Source organism: Vipera ursinii (assembly GCF_947247035.1).
Source record: "Vipera ursinii genome assembly, chromosome: 11".
Taxonomy (NCBI): Eukaryota; Metazoa; Chordata; class Lepidosauria; order Squamata; family Viperidae; genus Vipera; species Vipera ursinii.
In genome coordinates this window covers 15,226,363-15,235,358 of record NC_139524.1, presented here as the reverse complement: position 1 = coordinate 15,235,358, position 8,996 = coordinate 15,226,363, and positions in this window count along the sequence as shown.

Here is an 8,996-nt window from a genome sequence, read left to right as displayed (position 1 = left end):
CAAAGCCCCATTCCTTTTTTTTAAGGTGTGCTGCCATCCAGTACCACAGCTAGTACAGCTGCACAGTCAGTTCAGGAAATTGTGAACTGTACAGTCAGCTCAGGAAGCCGAGAAGGAACAAAATATTCCACTTTACAATGGAGGAAAAACTAACTGCAATCGGAAATGATCCAGAGGAGGTGCAGAGAACAATGACAAGGTTTAAAGAAAGGGCTGCAACAAACAAAGAAACATTTGCAAATGTTTTTGGAAGTTCACAAGAATAACCAGCCTATCCAAAAACAAATAAATCAATAAAACATCTTCCTTCAGTCTTTGGAAATTGAGAAGGTGAGTCAAGTAAATTTCACCAGCATTTCTCATCTTTAGACATTCACATTTTGATCTATAATAAGCTCCATTGGGGCTCTTAAAACTAAGAAAGGTAGTAAACATTGCTTTAAAATGCTGTATTGTTGGGATTGTGCAGAAAGCTAGACACATGTGCCTACATACACCCTTTTTCACTATTGTAACATACAAATAGAAGTAAAAAGAGAGAGAGAGAGAGAGAGAGAGAGGGAGGGAGAGGGAGACACAGACACAGGGAGACAGAGACCACACAATCAAAATAACTCCACCATCCAAGATAATTCTGATTTAAAAAGCAAGCTCCTTTTGTATGCTTTTAGCTAAAGATCGGCAGATCAGATTTTCAAGAAGGTTTTATATCAACATCATGAAACAAAAATAAGTGGAGGCTTATTTATTTAGTAGTGCTTAAATAGACAAATGGTTTCTATAGGCAAGTCATTATCTGCAGAGTAGGCACAAGAATAAGACTGAACTGAATTATTTTTGACCAGCTGGATTTCTGCTTATGGTCAAGACAGTATCACTGCTTTATTATACTGAGTGCTGCCTTATTCCTGGAAACCAAGGTCTTAATACTGAAGCCCCAAAATCTTCATTTTTCCATTTGAGTTTCCAAGTTTTATCCAGGACCCCAGATTCACCATGCTTCTCAAATTGAAATGGCAGTTAGTGCCATGCACTACTTTTTGCTGTTTATTTTTCCTCCTTCATCAAAAAGTTTGATGCCCTTAAAAATCCCTGGTGTGTGTCAGTGGGATGCGATTTGTGGGTGATAACGTCAATCATGAAAACAGGCCACTGGCTCAGTTGCAAGAGAAATCATCCGAACTGTAGGACTTTTGAACTCTCTCTTAAAATATCTAAGAGCAAAGACTGTGCTCGGAGGTGGAATTTGATCCCTGTGGTTTACAGTTTGGATCGAGAAGACGCCGAAAATCTGCTATTAATACTAAAAGTACAAAGAGCTGCAGAATTTCTCCATGATTGACATCCAAACTGGGCAAAATGCCATTTAGGCCATCAACAACTGCGTGAAGGTTTTTAGAGAAGCCAACTAACCGCTCCTACAAGATGCTGGCCTGTTTTTCTTCCATCCTGGAAACAATTTCATCCCTTGACCACAGGTACCACTTTGAAGAGGGGTGGGTATCTCCTTTTTCAATTGGCTTCCAAGGTTATTTCCAGCACTCTTTACACGTAGCTATTTTGAACTCACTTTGTTCCATGGGGATTTATGCCCAGGCAACGGAGGATGAGATGACAGAGAGAGTTCTGAACATGCTTGGGCCTATATCATCATTCGCTAACATTCTGTAGATGTTTGCCATATGTAGAGAAGATTTCCACAACATCCTGAAACAACATTGTGATTATGCCCTTTGTGAAACAGTTTTTTTTTGGGGGGGGAAGGAGGGGATATACAAGAATACCTTTCTGCAACCTGGTGCTTTGCAAGTGATTTAGTGCTACAGGCTTGATTTGCTAAGCAGGCAATTAGATTAGATTAGATTAGATTTATTGAATTTATATGCCTCCCTTCTCCCTAAGGACTCAGGGCGGCTCACAACAAAAAATTTAAGAAACATGGAATACAAAATTTTAAAAAAGAATTAAACAGTAAATGTAATAGATACATGACAATTTAACTCAATAAAAGCCAAATTTAAAAAACATAGTCAGTCCAGACCCACTTGTTGGAATAGCCAAGTCTTCAGGTCACGGCGGAAAGACTGAAGGTCAGGGGCTGTCCGCAGCTCCAAAGGTAGTTCATTCCAGAGGGTCAGCATGCCCACAGAGAAGGCTCTCTCCCTGGGGGTCGCCAGACAGCATTGCCTGGCTGATGGCACCCTGAGGAGGCCAACTCTCTGGGAGCGAACCGGGCGATGGGAGGTTGATAATGGCAGCAGGTGGTTATTACCAGCACCTTGAATCGCACCCGGAGGGCAACCGGAAGCCAATGCAGCTCGCGGAGGAGTGGTGTAACATGGGAGTATTGAGATACTCCCATAAGCACCCGCATGGCCACATTTTGCACCAGCTGAAGCCTCCGCATGCACTTCAAGGGCAGCCCCATGTAAAGAGCATTGCAGTAATCCAGGTGCGAAGTGACGAGGGCAGGGGTAACCGTGCATAGGGCATCTCGGTCCAGAAAGGGGTGCAACTAGTGCAGTAGGCGAATGGTGCAATGGCGATGAGACCCACATCCACATCCTCACTTGATCAAACCACGCCTTAGCTGACTTCCACTCGTTCTTTCAGCCCCATCTAATTCCTAAGGGATAAAGGGAGTGAAGGTCCTTGAAGTGTCCAAGGGAATGTAGGCTATGGTCAATAAGATGAATTCAGATATCGGTGTTAGGACATATCCGTTGTTACTTTTGTTGATCTTTGAGTGATGAGGGTTACCTTGTATTTTCTCATAACAATTGTTTGACACTTAATTGGGGAATGTGACCTGCACTGTCAGGAAGGAAGGGAGGTTCTACGCTCTTAATTTACTGAACTGGCATCAATTTTGCCAGAGCTGGTTTTCCATTCATCTATGCCAATATGGTGTGCTCAATAAAGTTTTGCATTAGAGACTGGAATTTCTCAGCTGTGCTTCCTTTGTTGGATTCATCAGTCGGAACCTTGACAGATATATTGAAAGAATTATGCTGATTGAAAGCTTGCCAGTGCAGAAAAACACCATATGAAATAAATAGATACATACAGTTATACATAAAATACTATTATTAAAAATATCTGGAAGACATTAAGTTGGAGAAGGCTGACTTGTAATGTATGCAGAGGGAATTCGTTACTTTAGCAGAGGCATGTTGCCTTTCCAGCAAAAGCCAAGTGAGCTATTTCCTACATCTTGTCATTCTGTTTAATTTATAAAAGCTGTAGGTGCTCCTTGGTGTGTATTTTCTTTAAAAGAAATAGCAGAGAATTGCCCAACAGATGGTATTTGAGTTCACCAGGTGTTTTATCTTCTTGAAGCTATTTCTCATGTACAATCCAAGGACCGGTCAAGTCATTCTCGTTCTGAATTTTCTGAGAAGGATTTGTAGGGATGGGATAGACACTAAATTTCATGTGATCCTTGGAAAACTGAGCAATGTTAGTTGCTAGGAAACAGAGTAATCTATCACACTTTTTTTTAAAAAAAAATTAAGACAGTTTCTTGGCTTCATTTTCATCCTTCATGACTTCTACCAGCTTTGGTTAATTAATAAAGCAGCCCATCTAGAGTAGATGTCAAAAAAGAAGTATCCATCTTTCAGTTAGAATCTATATATTAGTATCTTGAAATACCTCCACAACAGCATTACTCCAAGGTCATGTGACTGGGACTACCTCCATTATTAGCAGAATGATCTTTGGCTTAAATTCATAATAATCATGTGGGATGGAAAAATCTCATAGTACGGTACTTAAATTAATTTCCAGGTTCTGGACTTTGCCTGGTAAATGGCTTTATTTAAGAATCTAAGAGGAACTCTATTGCATTAGACAAAACACTCCTCCAATACAAAATTCCAAAATGGAATGAGGTTCATTGCTGCTGTAGGAGAAAAGCAGGCAGACCTGCGTTGAAGTCAAGAGAGGAATCAGCCTGGAGTCCTTATGTTTCCACAAAAGGTCTAAATCCAACTGCTCTTGAATTCCATTGACTCTTATCTAGCATCAATTTAGTGCTGATCATTAGATGACTAGGTTCTTGTGTATAGGCATGAGCAATAAATCATCTTAACCGGAACTTAATGTGTGGGTCCCGATTCTTCACCCCTGACAGCTGCCACTGTGAAGCTCATTAACAGGATAGGAAAATGATCTCCTTGTTCAAACAATTAATGCTTGGAATTGATACCCATCGATAGAGTTTTCTTCAATGGATTCATCTAATCGTATAAAGTCACCTAAGATGGTGACCTTATCCTTTGGGGGATACTCATAGTCTGGATTAACAGATGGGGAGGGAATTGTATATTGTATATATGACCATGGATTTAGGAACCAAGTAGAAAAAAGCTTTTTTCTGGAGTAGTTTTCAACTTCCCAGCCTAGCTTATATCCTTGGGATCCTGGTGGTCCAAATGCAAGTATTAACCATGTCTGGTTTTGCTTAGTTGCTTGGAGAATTATCCATTGTTGGCTGGGTGCTGTCAATCAAAAGCCTAGGTAAGCTGAAACCCAGATAGGCAACATGGGGAGACAGATAAGAAATGAATATAGCCTTGCTTTTAATCAGAACATTTCCCAACCTCATTAAAAATATTGTTTGTCAGAATGGCAAACATTTAGAATAATACACACTCTAAAAATGCAACCAGGCAGTTACTTTCTCATAAATAAAGTGCCAACATTCTTAACTTAAAGCTACTGGATGTCCAGACTGAAAAACATGTGATACAAAGAAATCAAATTATGTCTATTTTTATAGTCTTCCAACTATAAGAAATACAATTAAACTGTAACTCGCTGCCCAGAATTTTATGCAATGGATTCTGACTATGACACATCTCCATCTCTGGAAGTATGTTAGATTATTATGGAGAAGGGATATGTTTCTTAAATGTACTAGCTAGATATTAAATATCTAGCTAAATGTATTAGCTAGGTATTCCAGTTCTATTATTCTATTCTATGTTCTATATTACACTCCTGAATGTGCATTGGTACCTGTGGTCTTGGGTGTGTGTGTATATGTGTGTGCACGTGCGTATGTGTGTCCCATCTCTTATCCTAAAAAGACAGGATCAATTGATCTCCACTCCATCATCTCGTTAAAACTGCTATGTCATTCTACTGAGAAATAACTTTGCTTGCTGTCATTTGGCCTGATCAATAGGGCAGTGGAGGGGCACACAGAGATACTTAAATTGAAAAACAAAAATAGCAATTACTTTCAAAATAAAAGCAATCCACATGGGCTGGATTGAACAGGGACAGTCAAAGGGCTGGATGTGGTCATAAAATGCCCAGGTCGGTCTCGGATGTTATTGAAAAAAAGTCGAAGTTTGCATTGTTCAGATCATCCCACAAAAAAAGAACTCAACCAAAATAGCATTGGAGACTGTAGAACAAATGTTGAATCTAAACATCTAACTCCAATCATCCAGCCAGCTATCCACATCCATCCATCCATCCGTCCATCCATCCATCCATCCATCCGTCCGTCCGTCCGTCCGTCCGTCCGTCTGTCCATCTATCATCTATCTATCTATCTATCTATCTATCTATCTATCTATCTATCTATCTATCTATCTATCTATCTATCTATCTATCTATTTATCTATCTATCCATCTATCTATCATCTATCTATCATCTATCTATCTATCTATCTATCTATCTATCTATCTATCTATCTATCTATCCATCTCTATCTATCTATCTATCTATCTATCTATCTATCTATCTATCTATCTATCTATCTATCTTGGAGTTAGTTTATGCTATTGAACTGAAAGCATGGATGATGATGATGATTTCGTGATGATGATGATAATAATGCTATTAATAATATAACAGCAACTCTGCCTCATTAGCACACAAACAGATGTCCGAAGGCAAAGTTCAAAATCAAACGAAGACATGCAGCAGAATGGGAACACTTGGCAGGAGCACAAGCATACAAATGTACCCAGTATTAATAAAGGGAGGAGAAGCTGACACAATAAAAACAGAAGCTAATATAACGCCGTCCTCCCTCCGCTTGTCAGTTTTAAGTTCAGTTAGAGGATTGATTGACAGTTGAGGCTTACTTGTTTGTAAATGGGGCAGGGCCCACACCTAGAAATGTAACAAGGAATTCTCTTTGCAAACCCAGGCTGCCACATTCTTATCAGAGTGTAGGTAGGCATCCAGGTATGTGTCATTAGGCTAAGAAGGAGCAAGGAATGCACGTCTTTGAGCTTGAAAGGGTGCATGAGACGGTATACTTCCATCATTGTTTGTCTGTCTGTTGCTCTCTCCTGTTCCTTGTTTTGTTAGCAAGGAAGAAGAGTGTTCAACGTATCGTTGTTGACTTGATGGGAGACAAGAAATGGGAAACATTTTTCGGTTGAGGAGCATAACTTAGAAGTGGCTGGAAGGGAAGCCTAGTCTTTCTTTCTTTCTTTCTTTCTTTCTTTCTTTCTTTCTTTCTTTCTTTCTTTCTTTCTTTCTTTCTTTCTCTTTCTTTTTCCTTCCTTTTTTCCTTCCTCGTTCATTTTTCCTTCCTTCCTTCCTTCCTCCCTCCCTTCCTTCCTTCCTCTCTCTCTTTCTCTCTTTCTCTTTCATCCTCTCTTTCTTTTTCCTTCCTTTTTTCCTTCCTCATTCATTCTTTTCCTTCCTTCCTTCCTTCCTTCCTTCCTTCCTTCCTTCCTTCCTTCCTTCCTTCCTTCCTTCCTTTCTCTCTCTCTCTTTCTTTCTTTCTCTCTTTCATCCTCTTTCTTTTTCCTTTCTTTTTCCTTCCTCATTCATTCTTTTCCTTCCTTCCTTCCTTCCTTCCTTCCTTCCTTCCTTCCTTCCTTCCTTCCTTCCTTCCTTCCTCCCTCCCTCCCTCCCTCCCTCCCTCCCTCCTAGGACCAAGTCACTGCCCCCTTGGCATTTGCCTTCTGCCCTGCTGCCAGTCCCTGTGTCCTTTGACTGCAATTGTCATCCCCTTCCAAACTTTTCTCAGCTCTACTGTCATCGGAAGAAGGGCGGTATACAAATTAAATTATTAAATTAAATTAAATTAAATTTTCCCTTTCAATACCCTAAGCTCCCAATGGGTTCTTATGCTTTCCCTTTAGGCCCTTTCCAATTAGCAGGAATGTCCGCAAGGGGATGGTTAAAACATTGGTTAAATGGTTAAAACGTTCTGCTAAAGTGAAGTTCCCTGAAGATGGGATCCAGCATAAGTCTGAAAGCTCAGAAGACTAGACCTCTGGGTCCCGGTGACCAACCCAGATTGGATCCTGCAACAGTATCACCGGGACACGTATATTCGCCTTCATTCATGGTGGTTAAAAATCTTAAGATGGCGATCACAGCAGTGAAATAACAATTCTACCTGCTTCTTAGGTGCACTGCAGATAAACAGTGAGGACATTCGGATTGTTACACCCTGGACAACAACCAGATCCCCTTGGTCAGACTGTCTCATGGAGTAGTTGTGAACATATGGTGAAGTGTACAATATCTCTGGGACCATTGCCTAGCCAAGTAGCTTCCCAGGCCCGGTGTTTCAAACTCCACCTGATAAGAATGGAAATTGGCAGCCTCTTTATTTGCAGCCAGAAAAGCTCCGTAGATCGAAACCGGCTGACAGTGATTTGCTTTGCAAAGGCCACAAACATTTGTGAGTGATGTTTAATTCTTGGCCCAGAATATACAGAGGAGAAGAGCACCTTCCATTATCACCCGGTATCCTCCTCGGCACAACTCATAAAATAAAATTACTCCAAGAGCACAAACTATTTTTATAACAATGGCATGAGGCATCCATTAAACTCCTTACTCCTAGAGGTAATTATCAGGGGAATTCAGCATTTTAAGTGTGCCGCTCAATATTTCATTTTCTTTTCAAGTTTGGAAAACTGGAAAGTTCTTTTCCTAACTGGAAGGTTAGGTACATTTCTGGCAAAAAAAAGGGGGAAAAAGGCAGAACGAGGGGCCAGATGGGGTTTTGTCCCTTCAGATTGTGAAATCTGATCTAAATCTCTTCTCTTACAGCTTTTCTGTTCAATTTTATCTTTCTAAAACTCTTCTTGGTTCTCTTTGATTTCCTTCTGGTTGAATTTCTGATCTGGATTTTCCCTGCCAGAGTGACCCGTGTGCTTGGAGAATTGGCTTTGAACCAAATCCGGTTAGTCCTTGACTTTTAACAGTTTGTTGAGTGGCCGTTCAAAATTACAACGGCACTGAACAAAAGGAACTTAGGACCATTTTTTCACACTTACGACCGTTGTGGCCTCCCAGGGTCACATGATCAAAATCCAGACACTCGGCAACTGATTCGTATTTATGATGGTTGCAGTGTTCCTGTGTGTGTGTGTGTGTGTGTGTGTGTGTGTGTGTGTGTGTGTGAGACGTGATCCCCTTTTGCAACCTTCTGACAAGCCAAGTCAATGGGGAAGCCGAATTCTCTTAGTGACCGTATTACTATCTAAACAGCTGCAGGGACTCACTTAACAACTGTGGCAAGAGAGATTGTAAATTGGGGTAAAACTCACTTAACAAACATCTGACTTAGAAACAGAGCACTTGGGCCCAGCTGTGGTTGTAAGCCGAGGACAACCTGTAGGTGGAAAACCTTCTGTTGGAAAAAGTTTTGTTCTGCGTGGACTCACAACGAGGTCAGCGAAAACTTCGTTGTGCATCTGATTGGTGTGGCCAGATGGGTGCGCGGGAGATCAGAATGAAATAATGCTTCTGAACCAAATGTACAGTGCTATATAGTTTTGACAAGAGCCATAAAACAGAAAGGCACACCTTGTAGATCTTTCTTGTCTCTCCCTGGCTGGAGGCTTCACACTTGGGATTGGATTTTATGGGCAGTAGAGCTACCGTAGCGATGACGGATGTGACAGCATAATAACTAGGGATGGTGACGTTCCGTTAAGTACCAGTGTGGGCAGCTTTTTGGTAGACAATGGCTGCGTCAAATAGCCCTTAGCTGCCAATTCAC